The following is a 23987-nucleotide window of genomic DNA, read 5'->3' as shown; positions in this document are numbered from 1 at the left end:
TAGTTGAAAGCCCTCTGCCGATTATGTTGTGTATCTTTAATAATTAATCAAATTGATTTTTGAATTATCGAGATGTTTCTTTTTCTGAGATTGAGAGTAATAGAATCCCAAACTAACTGTCAATATAGAAGTGAATGGATTTCTAACTTCTTTGAAAATTGATTTTCAAAGTTTATACGTTGTATAGGGACATAAATGATTATTTTGCATATATACTATTATAAAATTATTTCTCTAGAATGAGATATCAAAGTACAAAATTATTCGAAGACATTGTAGTATTCATTAGTGGAAGAGGACAAAAGCTCATATATTAGCGGAGCAGCGGATCCCTCTGCCCCCACCACTGGTGGGCCGGGGCCGAAGTCTATCCCCACGTTGTAGCCGACCACGTTGGAGGTGCCGAAGAAGTAGGCTCCAAGTGGGGCCCAGATAAAGCCACCGATGTTTGGATGCCACCGCCTGGGCAGGGCCCGGTAGTGATCATGCGGCCCAAACGGTGAAAGGTGGCTATCCAAGACTATAAATAAATTATTTTTTTAAAAAATAAATTTAATATTTAATTTAATAAAAATTTATTTATGTTCGTTCAATATATATAAAATTAATTAAATGAATAAGTTTGAATAATTTGTTAAACTAAATAAATAAGTCTGTGCACATGTATTTAGCTCGTTAATATTTGTGAATATGTATGTGAATAACGTTCATGAAAAATGTTCATAAATAAAAATTTTATTAATATACTAAATAAACAAAGAAAGTTTCAAAATGAATAAATAAGTTTATATTGTCAAATTCAATAATCAACTAAACTAGCTTAAAATATAAAAGTTTCAAACTATAAAACAAGTTTGAATTGAGAGCTCGATAACATCTAAATGAACCAAACTCAAGTCAAACTTGAACCAAGCTTAAGCTCATAAAAAATAAACCAAGTCAAGCTTGAACAATCATTTCAATGACTTGATTCATTTTAGACTCAATTTGGCTTGACTTAGTTACTGATGGTTTCCTTTTTCCTTTAACTCAGGCTCCTCTACAGAAAGCTAGATCTGCCTCCAAATCATGAGATCTGATGCCATGAAAAGTACATAGATTAGTGCTTGAGCTGGCTCTCTAGTACGACTCCTCTAATGTAGTCAGCCATCAATCATAGGAGGAGGAGGAAGAAGAAGAAGAAGGAGGAGGAGGAGGAGGAGGAGGAGGAGGAGGAAGAGGAAGATCAGCTCAGCTTGACTTGTTTACAACCCTACTTCCATCGAGCATGAGACATATCTTACACCGAACATAAGATACTTTTCATGTTTGGTGTAAGATATGTCTCATGCTCGGTGGAAGTAGGGCTGTAAACAAACTAAGCCGAGCTAATTGTTTTGGGAGTGTTCAAACTTATTTGATAAGGTAATCAAGTCAAGTCGCCCGAGCCTAAAATGAATCAAGCCTTTAAAATGATTGTTCAAGCTTGACTTGGTGTATTTTTTTATAAGCTTGAGCTTGATTCAAGCTTAGTTTGTTTAGATGTTATCATTCTCTCAATTCAAGCTTGACTTGAGCTTGGTTCAATTAGATGTTATCGAGCTCTCAATTCAAACTTATTTGATTGTTTGAAACTTTTGCTTGTTTGATTGGTTATTAAGCTTGATAATTCAAACTTATTTGTTTATTTTAAAAATTTTATTTGTTTATTTAGTATGTTGATAAAATTTTTATTAATGAATATAGTTCACGAACATTGTTTATGAACGTTATTCACGAACATTAATGAGCTGAACATATATATGTTCAAGTTTGCCTGTTTTATTTAACGAATTGCTTAAGCTTATTTATTTAATTGATCTTATATGAATTGAACGCACTTACCAAGTCAAGACCAAGCTTGTTCATAAATGTCCAGTTCATTTACGACCCTAGGTGGAAGTTGTGCCTTATGCACGGAGGAAGCTATATCTCATGCTCGGCGAAAGCTGTGCCTTATGCTCGGTAGAAGCGGTTACTTGGTTTAGAACCTTCGACGACTCCTACTCCAAGATCTACGATCCCACAGATAGTATCTGATCCGGCGGTAAGAAGGGAGGGCCCACCCTCTGAAGGGTCCCAGCCTAAGGAAGGGTGGAGGGCTGGTCCAGCGAATAATGGTCCGAGCGGAGCTATAGATAACCCATCCATGGGCTTGGGTTTCCGACGCCAAGGCAGGAAGATCGAAGGGCCGAGCGGAAGTCCGCTCGGCTGGGACCGAAGGGCCGATCGGGTGGTCCGTTCGGCCAGGATAGGGGCGAGGGTACAAAGATGGCCGAGCGGCCTATGCGCTCGGCTCGGGTTATGGGATGTCAGCAGAAGCATGTCTGATGATTAGGCCATACACAAGATCACACGATGGAGGGTCTTGCTGTCACATCAGGGGAAGGTTGCTACATTCCTGACAGATCCATATCTGGGCATGGCCCTTCCGACAGACCCATACCTGGGCATGGTCGAAGGCAGGTGGTTGCTTTGACTGGTGCGCCTAGGCTTCTTCGAGAGGTCTATATAAGGCCTCCATTTCTTCATCGGAGGTACGAGGGTCTCCTACTTAAAAGCCACTTTTTGCTATTCCTCGCCTGACTTGAGCGTTGGAGGGCCGCCGGGACACCCCTCCCGGCTCGGTTTGCTGCAGGTTCGCCGGAGCGCCGAGGATTCAGCAGTGAGGGTCCACGTGCCCTGTCGTTGGCTCGTTCGGACAGATCAAATTGGCGCCGTCGTGGGAATGCTCCTGCATCCGATTGGAAACAATGGAGGCTGGACGACAACATACGGTGGCGCTTTCGACGGAAGAACTCAAGCTCTGGTCGATAAGGGCCGCCAAACTTGTGGAACAAAAGCAGAAAGCAGCGGCCGAACGGCAACAACTTCTGGTGGCCGAGCGGAAGCACCTCCAACCACCGTCGCATTCCATCGAGCCTTGTTTCGCACCCAAGTCGTACCAGCTCGAAGAGATAGGGGATCATCTTTAGAGATGCCAAGGCGAGACAGAAAGGGGAAAGCTCCCGGCGGACTCATCTCCCGAGCGGATCAATCGCCAATTCTCAGAGGCTATTCTACGAGACCCTCTACCCAAGCACTACGTGCCTCCGACGATCGGCGAGTACAACGGAACAACGGACCCGGATGATCACCTGGGTAAGTTTGATAACACAGCTACACTCCATCAATATACAGATGGAGTAAAGTGCCGCGTCTTCCTTACAACTCTCTCGGGATCGGCTCAACGGTGGTTTCGGAGGTTGCCGGACGGATCCATCACTAGCTTCAAGGACTTCCGAACGGCCTTCCTCCACCACTTCGCTAGCAGTCGGCGTTATCAGAAGACAAGTGTCAGCTTGTTTGCCATCAAGCAAGAGTCGAGAGAATCGCTGCGAGCTTACATCCAGCGATTCAACCAAGTGGCGATGGATATCCCAACGGCCACATCAGAGACGATGATGAATGCCTTCACGCAGGGCCTTGTGGATGGGGACTTCTTCCGGTCGCTCATCCGAAAGCCGCCCCGAGATTATGATCATATGCTACATCGGGCCAACGAATACATTAACGTGGAAGAAGCGCAAGCCGCCCGAAAAAAGGAAACTCCAACAGAGTGGGCACCTATTCAGGCCGAACGGAAACAGAACGCCGCTCAGCAGCCACCTAGAGGACCAATCCCCTCGTGTAAGGTCCCAAGTACAAGAAGTAGCTGCCTCGAAGCAAGCCAAAGAGGAGATGGACCCGATGTTCGCTCCTTCCACGCATGACACGCACAACACCGTGGATTGTCAAGTCCGCTTCGTGGCTCACCACCGCGGAATGCCGTACGGCGATCTACCTCAGCCGATCGGCGACAAAGAACTCAGGAAGCCGATCGGACGCAAGTTGATAGGCCACGGCAACAGACTCCCGATCGGCACCGCTCACCCAGGCGAGAGAATCGCCGAGCGTCCAGAGAACGGTCCCGACCATCCGCTCGTGAAGAGGAAAATAAAAGCAACACTTCCCGAGGCGAGATTAATGTCATCGCTGGTGGGCCGACGAGGAGACTCCAACCGAGCCAGAAGGGCGGGCGTCCGGCAGCAGATCCACGCAGTCGGTTGTATCCAAGAGCGGACCGGAAATCACTTCGGGCCCGGAGACTTAGAGGAGTTGAAGTGCTCCACGACGACGCTCGCTCATTAAAGCGGTAATAGTAAATTACACTATTCACCGTATTTGTTGACACAGGAGCTCGGTCAACATCATATTCAAGAAGGCATTCGATCACCTGCAAATTGATCGAGCCGAGCTACCCATGACAACGCCCGCACGGGTTCACAGTGTAACGGCGGCAAATCCTACTGCTACCTCATTGGGAGAGGAGCCGCTGACCAGGACAATAAATTTCGTGGTGGTCGATTCTCCTCGCCCTACAACGTCATTTTGGGACGACCGCCGCTCGGGAATTCCGAGCGGTCGTCTCAACATGAAGTTCCCCGTCGAAGACAAGGTGGGAGAGGTACGGGGAGACCAGCTCGGCGGTGTTACATAGAGATGGTCCGAGCGGAATCCAACTCCACTAGGAAGGCGCCTCGAATCGAGGTAAATGCTATCACTGAAAAGCCACCCGCCTTAATTTATGAGGAAAAAGAGGAGGTGCAGATTCATTCGATCCGATCGGAGGCCACGACTTTTGTTGCCTCTGATCTGGAGGAGAAGCAGAAGGAGGAGTTGATCCAATGCCTCCAACTAAATCATGATGTGTTCGTCTGGTCGACACATGAATTGCCCGGAATTTCGCCGGGCATAGCGCAGCATGAGTTGCACGTCCGACCGGACGCTCGGCCAGTGAAGCAGAGAAAAAGGGATTTCAGTGCCGAGCAGAATGCAATCATCCGGGCGGAAGTAGAGAAACTTCTGGAGGCCGGCCACATACGAGAAGTGCAGTTCCCGAGCTGGCTGGCTAACGTGGTATTAGTCTCCAAGCCGGGCGGCAAGTGGAGAGTCTGCATCGACTTTTGGGACTTGAACAAAGCATGCCCCAAGGACTTCTATCCTCTGCCCCGGATAGATCAGCTGGTGGACTCTACGGCCGGCTGCGAGTTAATTTGCATGCTTGACGCCTACCAAGGATATCATCAAGTGCCGCTCGCCCGGGAAGATCAAGAAAAAGTAAGCTTCGTAACGGCCGACGGCACATATTGCTATAATGTGATGCCGTTCGGATTGAAGAATGCCGGGGCCACCTATCAACGCTTGATGAACAAGGTGTTCAAGGAGCAGATCGGGCGTAATCTGGAAGTCTATGTGGACAACATTCTTATCAAATCCGTCCGAGCGACCGATCTTGTCAAGGATATGGAAGAAACCTTCCGAACGCTGCGCAAATATGGAGTCAAGCTAAATCCCCAGAAGTGCCTGTTCGGAGCAAAAGGAGGGTGTTTCTTGGGGTACATAGTGACCGAGCGGGGAATCGAAGCAAATCCCAGCACAGTGAAAGCCCTGCAGGACATGCCACCCCCAAGAAATACAAGAGAAGTGCAGAGGTTAACCGGTCGGATAACTGCTTTGTCCAGATTCATCTCCAAAATCGTCGACCGGAGCCTTCCATTCTTCAAGATCCTGCGCAAGGCTACTAAGTTCCAGTGGGATGAAGAATGTGACCAAGCGTTCGAAGAATTGAAGACACATCTTAATTCTCTGCCAGTGTTAGCCAAGCCAATCGGGGGTGAGTCACTTTATATTTATTTGTCATCGACTGAGCATGCTGTATGCTCAGCACTTGTGAGGGCAAGCGGTGAAGAGCAGCCGGTGTATTTTCTAAGCCACATTTTAAAAGATGCTGAATCTCGTTACACCGGGCTCGAGAAGTTGGCCTTTGCTTTGGTTCTAGCCGCTCGGCGCCTTCGACCGTATTTCTTGGCGCACACCATCATTGTCCGGACGAACAGTCCACTCGGAAGAGTACTGTTGAATCCAGAATCGTCCGGACGGCTCATCAAGTGGACGACAGAATTGAGTGAATTTGACATCCAATATCAGCCCCGCTCGGCGATCAAAGCCCAATCCTTGGCTGATTTTGTGACCGAAGTGCAAAGGCCAGAGCCGGAAGCTACGTGGAGAATATATGTGGATGGGTCCTCCACTCGGCTCGGAAGTGGGATTGGAATATTGCTGCTCTCACCTCAGGAAGAGAAGATGCACCTATCCGTCCGGCTGGATTACAAAGCTACCAACAACGAAGCAGAGTATGAGGCCCTCATAGCCGGATTGCAGGCAGCCCGGCATGTGGGTGACTCTCACGGTTGGCCGCTCAACAACTTTCTGGCACCTTTGAAATCAATAGTGCTCGGCTTAAACTCTACGTTGAGGCCTTTGAAAAACTCAAAGCCACTTTCCGAGAGGTTCTTATACAGAAGATCCCCCGAACGGAGAACCAGGCAGCAGACGAGCTAGCCAGACTCGCGAGTTGAATAACACCAATAGCCATTCAGCAACCAATTGAAAAAGTACTGCTGGTGGCGCATGTCGATCGGATGCAAGGCCTCACGTTTCCAAGCGACTGGAGGACACCAATTATAGAATTTCTCCGTTCGGGCACCACACCCTCAGATGAATATGCAGCCCGGCTCCTCAGAAGAAGAGCCGGTCGGTTTACGCTCATCGGAGATCAGCTTTACAAGAAAGCTTTCTCGCGCCCGTTGCTGAAATGTGTAAGCTCGGAGGACTCAGCTTACATCCTCCAGGAAGTACATCAAGGATCATGCGGGGGTCATCCGGGCGGGCGCTCATTGGCCAAGAAGATCATCTTGGCCGGATACTTTTGGCCAACTTTACAAACAGATGCCGCTCGGACAGTATCTACCTGCCTTTCATGCCAGAAGTATCACAACTTCTCCCACCGACCGGCTGAAGAAATGAAGGCGTCAAGCGTTTCATGCCCGTTCGACCAATGGGGAATGGATATTGTCGGTCCATTTCCAATGGCGGCCGGGCAGAGGAAATTTTTACTAGTGGCGGTAGACTACTTCTCCAAGTGGGTGGAGGCCGAGCCGCTAGCAAAGATCACTAAGATTGTTAAAAATTCATCCGGCAAACACATCATTTGTCGGTTCGTTCCTCGCCGACTAGTGTCCGACAACAGGCGCAGGGAAGATGTTAGAGGATTGGTGCAAGAGCTACGGCATTGAGCAACATTTCACATCCGTGGCCTATCCTCAAAGCAACGGTCAAGCTGAAGTGGCCAATCGGGAAATTCTCCGTATTCTGCGCACTCGGCTCGATCATTTAGGAGGAACTTGGCCGGACGAAGTGCCGAGCGTCTTGTGGGTCATCCGAACGACGCCAAAAGAAGGGACAGGAGTCACACCGTTCCATTTGGTATATGGCGGTGAGGCCGTCATTCCGGTCGAAGTCGGCGTTGAGTCAAGCCGGATCCAGAGCTACGATGATGACAACGCCGAAAGGAGAAACATGGAGCTGGATTTGGTAGAAGAGGAGAGGGCAAAAGCATCCGTTCGGCTGATGGCGTACTGTCAACGAATGAAGCAAAACTATAACCGGCGCGTCATTCCCCGATCATTCCAGGTCGGCGACCTTGTCTGGAAGAAAGTCAAGCCGGTCGGCGACGTCGGCAAACTTGAAGCTCCGTGGGCAGGTCCCTTCAAAATCATCGAGAAGCTCCGCTCGGGTGCGTATTATTTGGAAGATGAGGAAGGTCGCCAGCTAGATAGGCCGTGGAGCGCGAACCACCTCCAGCCTTACCGGGCAGGGTGAAAGGTGTGCCTATGTAAACCATCTTGTGTACTTTTTTCGACTGAATACTTAAATTGCAGAAACGAAAAATCAAGAGAACAATTCGGACGGAGATAAATTATCCGAGCCAAAATGCTCGACGCAGCAGACCCTGAGCCGTTCGGCCAGGAGTACGTTCTCCGAGCTAGGTGGAAGGGGCATATGGATTATCCGAGCCGGGCGCCCGAATAGCGAAGGCCCCCCAGCCGATTATATTCGCAAGCAAATGACCTGTGCTGTTCGGCCGGGCACAAAGACTGTCCAAACGCGAGATAAGATATGAAGGTCAAGGTCGCTCGACCTGGTAAGGAGTTAGCCTTCAAGGCCGACGAGCACCGTCGTTAAAGATCGAGAGCCGCGCCGACCGGCTATAAAAACCGAGCGGAAAACCGACGAGCACCGTCGTTAAAGATCGAGAGCCGCGCCGATCGGCTATAAACATCCGCGCCGACGAGCACCGTCGTTAAAGATCGAGAGCCGCGCCGACCGGCTATAAAAACCGAGCGGAAAACCGACGAGCACCGTCGTTAAAGATCGAGAGCCGCGCCGATCGGCTATAAACATCCGCGCCGACGAGCATCGTTGTTAAATATAGAGAGCCGAGCCGGCGGCTATAAAACCGAGCGGAAACCGACGAGCACCGTCGTTAAAGATCGAGAGCCGCGCCGACCGACTATAAAAACCGAGCGGAAAACCGACGAGCACCGTCGTTAAAGATCGCGAGCCGCTCGACCGGCTATAAAAACCAAGCGGAAAACCGACGAGCACCGCCGTGATCGAGAGCCGCGCCGACCGCTATAAAACCGAGCGGAAAACCGACGAGCACCTTCGTTAAAGATCGAGAGCCGCGACCCAGCTATAAAAACCGAGCGGAAACCGACGAGCACCGTCGTTAAAGATCGAGAGTCGCGCCGACCGCTATAAAAACCGAGCGGAAAACCGACGAGCACCGTCGTTAAAGATCGAGAGCCGTACCGATCGGCTATAAACATCCGCTACCGACGAGCACCGTCGTTAAAGATCGAGAGCCGCCCGACCGGCTATAAAACCGAGCGGAAACCGACGAGCACCGTCGTTAAAGATCGAGAGCCGCACCGACCGGCTATAAAAACCGAGCGGAAAACCGACGAGCACCGTCGTTAAAGATCGAGAGCCGCGCCGACCAGCTATAAAAACCGAGCGGAAAACCGACGAGCACCGTCGTTAAAGATCGAGAGCCGCGCCGATCGGCTATAAACATCCGCGCCGACGAGCACCGTCGTTAAAGATCGAGAGCCGCGCCGACCGGCTATAAAAACCGAGCGGAAAACCGACGAGCACCGTCGTTAAAGATCGAGAGCCGCGCCGACCGGCTATAAAAACCGAGAGGAAAACCGACGAGCACCGTCGTTAAAGATCGAGAGCCGCACCGACCGGCTATAAAAACCGAGCGGAAAACCGACGAGCACCGTCGTTAAAGATCGAGAGCCGCGCCGATCGGCTATAAACATCCGCGCCGACGAGCACCGTCGTTAAAGATCGAGAGCCGCGCCGACCGGCTATAAAAACCGAGCGGAAAACCGACGAGCACCGTCGTTAAAGATCGAGAGCCGCGCCGACCGGCTATAAAAACCGAGCGGAAAACCGACGAGCACCGTCGTTAAAGATCGAGAGCCGCGCCGATCGGCTATAAACATCCGCGCCGACGAGCACCGTCGTTAAAAATCAAGTCGGACCGGCGACTATAAATACCCCGAACAGACGAACGAACATCAGAGTAAGAAACCGCGGAAACTACAAATATTAAAACATTCAGGCTCGATTGGGGGTTGGTCCTTCGATACTCGGCGTTTGTTAACTTCGCGCAGGCAAAATACGTGCAAAGCGAATAGGCCTCCCCGCTCGGACTTTATGCAATGGGCCAAGCCGATCGGACGCGTGACGGTGAACGCTTAAGAGCATGACTGACTCTAAGCATACACGTTAAGCAAACAAAAGAATATTATGGATAATGAGTAAGAAGACAAAAGCAGATGGACATCGTCGCATTAAAGGAAAAATTAGGCCGAACGGCACGTACAAAAATTTTGCATCCGCGGAGCGGATGAAATACAGAAAGCACTTAACTCGCCTCACTCAGGGTCTTCAAAATTAAAAAAGGCGTCCGGGATATCATCGATCATGGCCGCCAGGTCGGAGGCGGGAATATGCATTCCCTCAGGAAGGTGGCCACCCCTCTTGAAGTACGCCATGGCGACCTTGACCGCTTCGGCGAAAGTAGAGGAGACGCTGCCACCAAATTTTACGCCGAACCTCTCCGAATGGAGGTATTCCTGGCGCGCTGCTGCTAAGCGACTCGGCTCTCCCTCTTTATATTTTCTGAGCACCGCCCGGGAGGCGATTAAGGAATCTTGGAGGGCCTTCAAGTCCATCGCAGCCTTTGTGCGTTCTGTCGAACGGTCCTCTCGCTCGGCGTTCAGCTGGGCCTCCAGATCCTTGGATCGCTGATCTAGCGCACGGACTTCGACTTTCATTTTATCTAGATCAGCAATTGCTCGCCTCTTCCGACCATTGGCGCGCTTCACGTCCCCGTCCCGCTTCTTCACCAAGTCTTCGAGTCGGGCCACCTCTGCAGCCAGATCGACAGCCTTCTTCTGTTCGGCCTCAAGAGCTTGTTTCTCCCGCTCGGCCGTGGGACCTCCCGATACTTGAAGTTTTTCCAGGAGATCCTCCAACTCGGCTAGCCGATGGCTAGTGGCGATTTGCTCAGCCCAGCGCTGTAAAGGAAATAATGGAGTCAGTAACCAAACAGTGGCATGGTACAGGAAGAAAAATGAATTTACCTGAGTGGCCTGCTGCATATTGTTGTCGCCGAGCTGCTTGGGCGTCATGAGGGCCACTTGAATCTGAGCGTCCTCAAAGAGCTTGGCGAGTGGACCCGTCAGGGTTACTTCGTGGACAGGGCTCGATGGCCGATCGGCTGATAGTAAATATTCCTCCGATGGGAATCGGAGGGTAGTCTTGATAGTCGGATGGCTGGACGGCGCTTCTTCAGTCGCGGCCGCCTGATGCAAGGACTCCCCTATGGTGGAAGTTTCGCCCAACCGACGTAAGCGGCGGCGAGTTCGGGGAGGAGAGCCGGAGGACTGTACGGTGGGCGAAACCACAGGGGTCCCGATCTGTGATGGCGTGCGATCCGGCGAAGTTACGTCGATTGGCGCTTGTGTTTCCGCCTCTTGGGTCGGCGGCTGGAGTCTCTTCGACGCTTCCGCGAACATCCAATGGGGATCCCCGACTGGAACGCGAATTTGGCCGAGGAAACAGGATCCGCCTCAACCTCCGTGCGGATGGGCAGCCGCCTGTGGCGATCCCCTCTCGCATCTCGGGCGGTCGATAAGACCCGCTCAGCTCTTTCTTGGTGGCCGCTTCAATCTCCACGGACTTTAATTTCAAATTAGCGGTAGCCTTGGAGCGCCACATGACTTCAGCAAAAGAAATTAAAATCAGTTAGACAAAAAGAGTAAGAAAGTAAAGAATCCTTACTCATGCGGAAGGGTAGATTTGCCAACGGAGACAATCCGAAAATATACAACACCCTTGAGCAAAGAATCGGTCGATCTTGTATCGACCGGACAACCGTTCGCGCATGGAGATAAGTCGGATTGCTTCGAACTTGCCTAGCTCCGAGGCGGCACAATGTCCGCCATTTGGTTGAATCTATGGCGCCGGAAGTCGGATATAGAAGAAAAACTCCTTCCGGTGTTTGTTGGAGGTCGGCATATTATCAAAAATCTAAAGCCTATTCTACTTTGGAAGATAAAAGTGCCCGGCTCGGATTGTTTGGGGTAGAAGAAGAAGTGGAATATTTTGGGGTCAAGGGGGATACTATGCAGCTTGAAGAGGACGACCACCCCGCTCAGCAGCCTAAAGGAATTCGGCACAAGTTGGCCGAGCGGGATACGAAAATAGTTACAAACTTCCAAAATAAATCGATGGGTGGGAAACCTAAGGCCGCCCTGGAATTGGTCTAGAAAGAAACAAATGGTGCCGGTCGGCGGGTCATGGGGCCGATCGGCTGGGCTGGCTATAATTATTTCATGGTCATCTGGGATCCCGTACGTCCGAACCAGACGACGAGCGCCCTCTTCGTCAAACCGACTCTCCATACTCATATACCATGGACCGTGAACATGGGTAGAGGGGTCAGAAGAGCTCGCCATCTCAAAGAGACAAAAGGATAGCAACGAAAGAGAGGTAAAACGGTTAGGAAAGACCTGGTAAGCGAGGAAAGAAAGCTCACTAAGAAGGGGATGGGCGGAGAAGATCGCCGGTGAGATGGTAGCTGCCGAAGAACAGGAGCTGGATCGCCGGAGGCCGCAGCAACAGAAGAGGCAGGGGGGCAAAGCACGGGCAAAGATGCGTAGGCGGAGGAGGGCTAAGGCTTTATACGGCCGAAGTCGATGGGCCTCCACCGTCCGATCCAGGTCACGGGAAACAAAGACGCCATCGGGTCGTCCATTTTAAACGGAGGCGTCCCATCGTAAGTGACGCCGCCGTCACACAATGGTCGACAAGCGCTCTGTCACCAAGCGCAATTAATGCGCCCATACTGCGCATGCTTCGACTTAATGGAGAGGATTTGTGTGATTTTCAAGAAGATTTAGACAAGCAAACATTCCTGTTGAGCGACAAGACCACCATAACGAAGAGCCGAGCGACTTTGAGGAAAAGGACCAATATTAAAGAATAACGGACAGGCCAAGCTTCCTGACAACCAGTCAGTCGGACTCACTGCCTCCTTCGACTAGACTTGAAGGGAAGGCAAGTGATCCGGCGGTAAGAAGGGAGGGCCCACCCTCTGAAGGGTCCCAGCCTAAGGAAGGGTGGAGGGCTGGTCCAGCGAATAATGGTCCGAGCGGAGCTATAGATAACCCATCCATGGGCTTGGGTTTCCGACGCCAAGGCAGGAAGATCGAAGGGCCGAGCGGAAGTCCGCTCGGCTGGGACCGAAGGGCCGATCGGGTGGTCCGTTCGGCCAGGATAGGGGTGAGGGTACAAAGATGGCCGAGCGGCCTATGCGCTCGGCTCGGGTTATGGGATGTCAGCAGAAGCATGTCTGATGATTAGGCCATACATAAGATCACACGATGGAGGGTCTTGCCGTCACATCAGGGGAAGGTTGCTACAGTAGTAGTATGGCCTCATGGACGTCTTCCTGACAGATCCATATCTGGGCATGGCCCTTCTGACAGACACATAGTCCAGTCAGTCGGACTCACTGCCTCCTTCGACTAGACTTGAAGGGAAGGCAAGTGATCCGGCGGTAAGAAGGGAGGGCCCACCCTCTGAAGGGTCCCAGCCTAAGGAAGGGTGGAGGGCTGGTCCAGCGAATAATGGTCCGAGCGGAGCTATAGATAACCCATCCATGGGCTTGGGTTTCCGACGCCAAGGCAGGAAGATCGAAGGGCCGAGCGGAAGTCCGCTCGGCTGGGACCGAAGGGCCGATCGGGTGGTCCGTTCGGCCAGGATAGGGGCGAGGGTACAAAGATGGCCGAGCGGCCTATGCGCTCGGCTCGGGTTATGGGATGTCAGCAGAAGCATGTCTGATGATTAGGCCATACACAAGATCACACGATGGAGGGTCTTGCTGTCACATCAGGGGAAGGTTGCTACAGTAGTAGTATGGCCTCATGGACGTCTTCCTGACAGATCCATATCTGGGCATGGCCCTTCTGACAGACCCATACCTGGGCATGGTCGAAGGCAGGTGGTTGCTTTTACTGTTGCGCCTAGGCTTCTTCGAGAGGTCTATATAAGGCCTCCATTTCTTCATCGGAGGTACGAGGGTCTCCTACTTAAAAGCCACTTTTTTGCTATTCCTCGCCTGACTTGAGCGTTGGAGGGCCGTCGCCGGGACACCCCTCCCGGCTCGGTTTTGCTGCAGGTTCGCCGGAGCGCTCGAGGATTCAGCAGGGAGTGCCACGTGCCCAGTGTCCGTTGGCTCCTGGTTCGGACAGGATCAGTATCGATGGACAATCTACTATAATCCTCTTCTGGAATGGCCAGAAGAGGGAAAATGAGTATAATGAAAAATCAGGACAAGTATAACACGCTACACTTTTATTTTCTGTAGAAATTAAGTACAAGATTAAATTTTTAATACCCAACACTTTTCAAGGATGATCAGCTTAGGCTTAGTATTGGACGACTCCTCAGCTGTAGTCGGATGTAGCAATGTCGTAGAGGAGCAACAACAGGAAGCCGAAGCAGTTGGAACACCAAACATATGCGTAGAAGCTTGTAGAAGAGTTGATATTGAAGCCTTGGTCAAGATGCTCTTTTATAAGGGATGGAAGGCACCTTCCATAGCACTGAAGGTGCCTTTCCATAGGCAAACTTTTTTCCCGACAAATCTGCTCCTTATCATTGACGAAGCCTTCTGCCTTATTCAACTGAAGGTGTCTTACAAGCTCCCGAAGGCGCCTTCCAACAATACTCAAGGCGTCGTCCGTCTCCTAGAAGTTATGTTTTATGTTTGGTGGAGTCGTACCTTATGCTCGATAGAAGGTATGCTTCATGTTAAGTGGAGTTGTACCTTATGCTCGGTAGAAGGTATGCTTTATGCTTTGTAGAAGGTATTCTTTATGCTCGGTGGAAGCTATATTTCATGCTTAGCGGAGTTTTACCTTATGCTTGGTAGAAGTTATACATGTACTATTCAAATGAAGCATACTCCTAATTATGGTTTGTAAAATCGTGATCCAGCGATCCTGGATCATAGGATCCTATGAACCAGAACACCAAATCAATCCTGGATCATGCAAAATCAATTTCTGTAGTGGAATTATAGCAGGATCGGTAGAATCGTAGCAGGATCGGTAGGATTGGAGCAACATCAGAATAGGATCAGAGTAGGATCAATAGAAGCTTTGAAAGGTCATAATTTTTTGACTTGGGTTAAACCATGAGATTTATAATACATTAAATCAAAGTATGTTTAGAGATCTACAATTGATTACTGAGCACATTTCAAAAATCGGCTTCTAGACTGTGGCGAGGCACAGAGACCTTCTTGGGTATCAGAGCAATGACCATTTCTAGATAAAGCCTTTTTAAGAAATTAGACATTTAATTTCTTATTGATAAACCTTGGTCTAGTTAAGCTAGGATTTTGTGAGGTAGTTTCGATTAATTTCACTTAGCTAAGTATACCAAGAATGGTATACCTTACCCTACTTAACTCCCTAGACTAAGCTTCCCTAACATACTATTATCTTGTTCCACTCTGGTACTAGGTTGAACAAAAGTCAAGTTATTTTTTTAATCTAGTCCTAATTACTCAGACAAGTAAACTATTATTTTAGAGGTGCTAACTAGTTTGGTGTCTCTCCCTAAATTATTAAACTTGGGCTCAAGTTTTAGGTTTATGTTGATTTATTTTGTACTTGTAATAAACTTAATTATAGCTTGAGTTTGAATTTGATTTGTTAGAATTAAGTTTATAGTTTACGTTTGAGTTTGATTTATTAAATTTGTAGTTCAAGTTTTGATTTGATTTGTTATAGTTTATTTTGATTTTTATTTGTTAGGTTTATTTCATTTTATTTTTAGGTAGAGAATTTTATTTTTAGATATATAATATTGGTTAGGTCCTACTTGCTTGGTTAGACAAGCTTTTGGAAGCTAAGCTTTTATTTGGTTTTTGTTTTGACTGAAAAATGAGGTAAATATTTTATTTGAGTTGGTTTTATATCCGAGTCCGGATTTGTTATAGATAACTCTTTGAGATTCAAATATTAAATCAGGATTTTTGGATCTCATTGTAAATTTTTCTAGTAGGCTTTTGAGATTTATAATTTCATCTTTCAGTGTTGAATTCTCTTCCTTAAGTTTTATAACTTGAGTTTACATTTTCAATATGTTTAGTTTTAATGTTTAGATCAAGTTGGTTTTTAAGTTCTTTATTTTCTTTATTAAGTACATTTATTTGGTTTTCAGAAGTAGATAATTTTCTATGTAAGTATGCAATAATTTTAAAGAACTTTTTGCTTAAGATAGTTGGTACCTCGTTGGAACCTTTAGAAATGAGTACAGACTTATTTTGATTTCTGTCTGGTTGCCATCGGTGTAAGGTAGTTGCTCTGCTTCGGTTCATCGTTGTATGATTCCCTCAAGGATGACTCGTCCCAAGTCACCTTGAGGGTTTTCTTCTTCTTGGATTTCTTTGGCTTGTCCTTCTTGAGATTTGGGCCCTCGTGCTTTCGTGTCCCTTTCTGTTGCACCTGTAGCATGTGATGTTGGCTTTGTTAGAGGTAGATTTTATCTTTTGCAGATCCTTCTTAGTAAAATCCTTCTTTCTCTTAGTGAATATCGTTCTTACCAAGTTGATTAGGTGTTCTTCATCATTTTAGTCTGAGTCAGACTCAACTTTTAGTTCAAGTTTGGTTTTGGACTTTGTTTCTTTGGACAAACTTGCAAGAAAAGCAATACCTTTTTTAGTTGGTTTGGCATTAGTTTGCTCGTGTAGTTTTAATTTGAAAAATAGTTCATCTAACTTTAATTTTAAAAGATTGCTAGAAATTTTATAGGCTTCCGCAAAAGATGCCCATAATGCATTTCGAGAAAATGAGTTTAGGGCATACCTGATAATATCTCGATTCTCCATCTGGTGCCTGATCATGTGAAGTCCGTTGAGGATGTCCTTAATCCTTGTGTGTAGTTGGTTGGCCGTCTCTCCGTCCAACATCTTAATATTAAATAAATTATTCAAAAGAAGATCACGTTTTGTTACCTTAGAGCCATTAGTTCCTTCGTGTAGTTCGACGAGTTTGTCCCACAACTCTTTTGCATTCCTGTACGGGTTGACGCTGTTTAGTTCTTCCTTTGTGAGTCTACATTGGATTGTGTTCATCATCTTTGAGTCAATTTGAGCTTTTTTCTTTTGGTTTGGATTCCAGTTTCCTAGCTCAAGCGGTATTTTTGTTGCTTCGTCGAATGGAACTGTGTATCCTCGTCGGATGGAGAACAACTGGTCGATGTCGATTTTGAGGTATACCTCCATTGACTTCTTCCAGTATGGGAAGTCATCCTCGTTGAAGAGTGGGGGGCGAACGACATTGAATCCTTCGGTTTGGACCATTTAGAAGGAAAGTCTTGAATAAAAAGGAACAACGAGAAATTTGAAGACTAGATCTTGGATTAGTAGTATGGGAGATAATGAAAGAGAAAAAAGTTCGAGTTGTGTTGTACCACATGAGAGGAGTTCGAGAGATATCGAGCAGTTCGAGGAAATCACAACGAAAAACTTATCTAAAGAGGTAACTATACCAGTTCAGATTGATTCAAAAAACTTAAAACCGAAAAAGTAAAGCAGAAGAGAAAACAACAGAAAACAAACCCCCTGCTTACTTGGTGGTTGCACGAATTTAGAGCTAATAGGACTCTAATACCACTTGTAGGATCGATGTACACGTGAGAGGGAGGGTGAATCACGTGTCTTTTTAAAAATCTATATTTTCCATTTTAAAATCAAAGTGCACAGCGAAATAAAATAGAAACAAAAAGAATACAAATAAGATGAACACGGGGAGTTACTTTGTTCGTAGCTTTCAGCGACTCCTACTCCATAACACATGATCCTTCAGACTGTATTGATAAGCAATCCATTATAAACCTCTTCTAAAATCGTCGGAAGAGGAAATTGAGTACAATAGTAAACTAAGGACAAGTGTAACAATCTACACATTCTTTTATACATTAATTAAACACTTAATTAAAAATTTCATTATCCAACACGTGAAGAATATCGGATCGAGCTCGGTGTCGGATGACTTTTCAGCAGTAGTAGTGTGTAACAACGTCGCAACACAGTGGGAGGGTGAAGTCGGAGTAGCTTGAAACTCGAAAGATCATGTATATAAGTTGTGTTGAATGCTTGGCTAAACCATCCTTTTATTGAGCATTGAGGGCGCCTCCAAGCTCAATGAGGGCGCTTCCAATAGCAAAAATAATCTTGAAAACTTTGGTATCGATAAGCTCCACAAATTATGATCTTTATCTTCTCTAGGACGCCTTCTAGGTGCTCCAAGTCACCTCTGTGTCATGCTCCAAAGCACCTCTGACCACATGGGAGGCACCTTTGTGCCTTTTAGCAAGCGGTCTTTGACAAACACTCAAGGGCACCTTTAACCTATTAGCGCAGCGGAGCTGGCAAGAGGGGATGAATTGCCTACAAAAAAAAACCCTTTCTTGATCCTTTATTAGATTAGACTAGCATAATAATAATGAATTAATTGAACAACTAAATAAAGGAAGTAAGAGGATAATTCTATTTACTTGGTTACAACCTAGGTGGTTGTTAATCCAAGGCGTTGAAGAAAACTCCACTAGAATTCTCTTTTGTTGCAGGCGGAGAAACCTCTTCCAGAAGTTGTTAGCTCAAAATAAAGACTAGGAAAGTGTACAATACTTGTTATTCAAGTTGTTAAATTATTCCTAACTCTAGCGGCCTTTTTATAGCCCATGGAAAATTTTATCCGAAACTGGAAGCCGCCTTCAATAGGGTGGAAGGCGCCTCCAGTGTGGCAAATCTTATCACTAAAGATAAAATTTTATCTTCGGCTAACAACTAGGGAAGACACCTTCAATAGACTGGAAGGCGCCTTCTCATGTTCATCGAAGGCGCCTTCCAGCTATAGAAGGCGCCTTCCACAAGGCAACTCAGCTGAAAAACTAATCTCTTCGCGTAGGTGATTTTTTGGCTAACTGGAGTTGAGCTCACCGGCACCCAACTCCGACTTTCTCCTTGAGCAGCCTTCCTCCCCAGTTTCTCTTCCCTTGGACCGCCGCAGGTGTCCTTTTCGTCCGCCGGTGTACTCTTCCGTAGCATCTCGTCCTTCAGATGTATTGAGCCTGTCGACTCCCTTCTCGTGTCATCCTTTTTGCTAGCTGTGTCTTTCACTTGACTTCTTGTGTTCCTAAGCTCTTGCATACTTAGACACAAGGATCAAACATAATAAGACCTAACTGAACTTAGTTGACCACATCAAAACTACCCCGAGGTACTAACAATCTCTCCTTTTTTGATGTGTATCAACCCAAGTTCAAGTTAGGATTAAAAATGCAATGAAATAATATAGTAAAGCAATGAGTTAAACAAGTTAATTACAAAAATAAATACAAGGATAAAAATTATCAGAATTATCCTAACTCCCCGTTAATCCCCTTTAACTTTTACTTATATATCCCCCTTTGATCACATCAAGAAAAATCAAAAAATAATTTGGAAAAATAAAGTAAACTGTTAGAACAATTTAAAAATCTTTTCAAGGAGTACATTACAACGATGACCAGTAAGCTAATATATTCCCAAAAAAGATATTTGTAATGATACAGAATAAATATTTTATCACATAAGAATAAAATTTTCAAAATTTAAATCTTTGAAATGATTTTACATTTTAAAGTATGATTTTTGTCAATAAAAAATAACTCAATTGAAAAAAAAAATATTTTTCTAATTGAAACAATTTCTATCCTAATAATTAAAAAAATTAGAGTTTAATCTAAAAAAGATTTTGGAACCTGATATAGGCTTTTGTCTACTGGATTTACTAAAAATTTGGGAGGTGCATAATTTTCAGGAACTTTCTTAATTTATCCCTGGTGATTTCTAATATATCAGTTGATTCCACCATAATTTCTAAACTTTAGTTGAATATAGTTAGAACATGCATGGTAAACTTTCAATTTCTCTATTTGTATTTTCAATTTTTCATTTTCTAATTTTAAATTATCAAACAATTCTAGTGGACATGGATTGACTAATTGCCTTTTCAAATCAATATTTTCTTTTTCTAATTTACACATATTTTTAAAAAGCATTTTGATACATTCGAAAAATTGCTTGGGAGATAGCGCATGTACCTCACTTACCTCATATTCTGATGCTCCCCCTTCTTCGTAGCTTTCCTCTAATAATCCTCCCCTTCATCGATGCTCATCACTGAGCTACTTTCATCTTCTCCTTGGTGCTCTACCATTAGAGCTAATCTGGCATAAGCTTCGATTTTGGACTCGGAGGACGAAGATTCATCTCATGTAGGTTTCAAGATCTTTTGCTTCGATCTTGTTGATCTTTTGCCCTTGTCCATCTCCTTCTTCTTCAGTTCGGGATAGTCGTCTTTGATGTGCCCTTCTCCTTGGCAGTTGTAGCATCAGACCTTTCTTTTGCTCCGAAAGTACTTTTTCACCTTCAACTTATTAAATTTATTAGATTTAATAAACCTATTAAATTTTCTTAGCAATACTGCTGCTTCATCTTGGTCGATTGATTCTTCGGAGTTTGAATTTGGTTCGCCTTTCTGGTTAGCCTTTAGAACTATGTTGTGGGTTATCTTTTCTTCTTTATTTCGTAAGCCTACACATCTTAATTTGTGAAGTTCAAAAGTGGAAAATAGATTTTCTAATGAACTAACTTTAAGGTCTTTAGATATATAAAACGAGTCGACTATCAATGTCTACTAGGGTGTCTTATGAAATGCATTTAAAGCGTACCTTAATGAATTTCAGTTTGTTATCTTTCCTCTGAGATTCGTGAGTTTGGTGATAAGTTCTGTGATCCTCGACTGCTGATGTTTGACTATTTCGCTTTCTTCCATTCGAAGGTTGGTCAGTTAGTTCCAGAGCAGGATCGTCTCACGAGCTTTGCTTCAGAGGTTCCTTTGTGTTGGAACCCCAAGGTTGTTTTGGTGTGATCAACAAGTTAAGTTAGGTCTTGTGTGTTTTTAACCTTGTGTCTAAGTGTGCAGGAGCTTAGGAGCACAAGGAGTCGAGCAGAAGACGCAGCTAGCGTGAAGGACAGTATGCGGTGCGTCCGAGGGATGAGGCGCTGCAGAAGAGTACACCGGCGGACGAGAAGGAAGCGTGCGGTGGTTCCGAGAGACGAGAAGCTAAAGTGGAAGACTGCTCGGGGAGTAAGAGATGTTGGATCGAGAAGCGCTAGAGGGGGGTGAATAGCGCTCGTAGCTTTCACTCATTTCGGAATCGTAAAACGTTCAAGAGTTAGCAGCGAAAATAATAAAGAAATCACAAACACACTGGTTGAGGGAGAATTCGGCGAGGGTGTTGGGCGCTTGGCCGTAGCCCTGGCACTGCAGCACCCCGCAGTCGCCGGTCTGGCAGCCTCTTCCGTCAGAGGAGCACCCAATGCGTGCCCATATGCGGCCGCCTGTGGAGTCGGCGTTGATGTTGATGGTCCAGGACTGACCCGCGTTGAGCTGGTTACCGCCGCCTGCCTAAGGGTCGGTGGTGGCCCATGCGGCCCAAACGGTGAAAGAGCAGTTGTTGATGATCTGGAAGGTGGCGGCGTTAATGGAGAGAGAGAGGAAGAAGAGGAAGAAAAATGTAAAGAAAAAATAAAAAACAAAACAAAAAACTTTAAAAAATTGTAAAAAAAATAGGGAAAACATAAAATAATTAAAAATAATTAAAAAATGGGAAAAATAAAAAAACATAAAAAAAATAGAAAAATACAAAAAACGTAAAAAAAATAAAATAAATAAAAAACCGTAAAAAATAAAATAAATAAAAACCATAAAAAATGAAAAAAATGAAAAAACAAAAAAAATTTAAAAATATATAAAAAATATAAAAAGCATAAAAACATAAAAAATAAAAAATAGGAAAAATAAAAAAACATAAAAAAAAATTTAAAAAATTTTTAAAAAATGAAAAGAAATAAAAAAAATTAAAAAAAATAAAAAAACACATAAAAATAAAGAAAAATATGAAAAAAATAAAAAAACATAGAGTTTAAATAATAATAATAATAATATATGGTTGATTTTGTAAGTAAGGGTAATATAGCAAAATATTAAACTAGGTTATTTATTAAAACTTTAACTTCAAATAAATAAATTTTTGTTACATTACTAAAGTTAAACTAAACAATATTTAATTATATTTTATTTATCATAATTTTGATTCTATGATTACATGATAATCACATAACAAATATTATATATGATAACTTAAATAAAACATACCCTGATAATAGTGAACCAAGACACGGAAGTACCTTGTCCCAATTCCCAAGTTAAAAGTAAAACGACATGGCTTATTTAATAAGTGATAACAGTGAATACCTGTGCGGTTGGTGACCAACTTGCAGTGAGCTGCGAGACATTTATAGAAAATTTAGTGAGATGATTTTTCTTGAGAAAAAGCTTTGGCGACTATATGTGAGGTGAGAGTTTGTGTAGAGTTAATAAACATAAACAATTATTGTATTCCTTATGGTTTATATATCTTAAACTTCCTTCCTTTACATGGTTTCATCTTTCTCTTCTCTCTTTTAAAGATGACATTTTTTAGTCAAGCACAAATTGTAAAAGGAAGTAGGGACCTAATTAATCTCCCTGCAAAACGAATAATTTTCACATAAAAAAATCTTGCACAAATAATTTATCATTATCTAATTAATTTAACCTAAATGATCCAAATAGTCTAAATTAATCAAGTAGAACAATTATACTTGGTCAACGAAATAGGACAACCCAATCAGTTGGTCGGCTTGTGTAGGGCTGTTTAAAATGATTGATTTGTATTTTCATAAATTTAGAATGGTTATTTTATAATTAATTTCGTAACTAGAATAATTGTTAAATATAAATTTATAGGAAATAGAGTTATTATTACTGTGAAATAAAAGCATGGGTTCCTATCTACCGTTGATGAAGATGGACAGTTGATGATGTGACTTACCTACTGACCGTGAGAGAATCTCAATTGGAAGGAGTTTCATGGCACGACTCACGAGCAAACTTGAACGTCAAAGAGAGCAAAAGGAGAGGAAAATACAGTAGATGGGTTGGGGAGGGGTCCCCGACGTAATGACACTGAAGTCAAATGGGGAGGCTTCGTAGTGGCGATCCAAGAATAGTAATGAAAAGTAATGGAGAGCGATGGGAGAACTTAGGAAGAATTGGACTCTTATATATAGTGTTGTTTCTCTTATTATGAATAACGAGGCATGTTATTAAAATAATGTTAACCATAATGACATCCCGCTGTCTTTCCTAAATCGTACAAACTGATTCTGCGTGTAGATGATGGAATGGAAGCATCCATTTTACACGGTGCACAAAGAATATTCCCTGACAGTAGTTACACATGACATTATAAGAGTTATTAAGCCGACGATGATGGACTTGTTTGGGGGCTTTAAGGCTCTGATGGGCTCCAATGATGTTTCAGTGTGGCCTTATCTTTTTTAGTTATCTTATTGAAACTTTCCTTCAAAAGGGTTTGATCAGCTATGAGGGACTAAGTATTAGTGCGGTTGAGTTGACTTTCGACGATTCGACCCATTTAGTGGTTACCATATGCTTGGTAAGTAAACCCAGTCAAATCGCATACCCAATCAGTGGGAGAGCCCAGTCCAACTAGAGGAGAAAAGTCACTTAATTAGTTAATCCCTTTGGGACTTTCATTGTCACATCCCTCGAGATTTTGACCATCATATTTTATTGAGGGTCCCACCCTATTCACTGTATCAACATGCAAAATCCATAAAAGAAATAAAATAATTATTTTCACGAATCAAAATCACTTGTAACTTTTACCCTAGCTAGTATTCATAAAAATAAGAACGTATTTAGGGTTAGTTATGAGATGAATCTTGAATTTTGAGTATTTATAAATTATTTGTTCGAACTAGGCTTCCCCCTGGTTGGGTTTGGCCTTGACCTGACCTAGGCCCGTAACCAAGTCAACAGACCAATGTGTATTATATGGTTGACATAATTTTCTATGTTGCAGGAGTTACTAACCAGTAGCTATTAAAATATAGTTTTTCTTATACTGTTATAACATGTACGAACCAGTAACTATTACAACATAATTTTCTTGTATACATTAATATTGTTGGGTAAAGTCCTCATAATTTATCTTTCTCATATAATGGTGAGTCATCCTGAAGAGATCACCGAGGTGATAATTTCACTTTTTATAAATTGTCAATAGGTTGTGTATAATCACACGACTAGGCAGGCCTATTAGACATGTTCATCGAACCCACCTCTCCGGAATCCCTGCCCATTCATTGATCGGAAGGATTGTACCCCATCTATTAAATAGGTAGGGGCTAATTCATCCTACCCATGATGCATGAACTTGAGGGCCTTGACCCCGTGGGTCATCCGAGACGGTATGGGACGGCAGTTGCTGTA

At 44.7% G+C, this 23987-nt stretch overlaps 1 pseudogene; it reads right to left on the bottom strand.

Moving 5' to 3' along the window:
- Positions 1-306: 306 nt before the first annotated feature.
- Positions 307-21155, bottom strand: LOC121992892 (annotated as a pseudogene).
- Between the last annotated feature and the right edge of the window lie 2832 nt (positions 21156-23987).

This window comes from Zingiber officinale, chromosome 1B (assembly GCF_018446385.1).
Source record: "Zingiber officinale cultivar Zhangliang chromosome 1B, Zo_v1.1, whole genome shotgun sequence".
Taxonomy (NCBI): Eukaryota; Viridiplantae; Streptophyta; class Magnoliopsida; order Zingiberales; family Zingiberaceae; genus Zingiber; species Zingiber officinale.
Note: the sequence above shows the minus strand (reverse complement) of the source record. Positions and strands in the feature narration are given on the sequence as shown.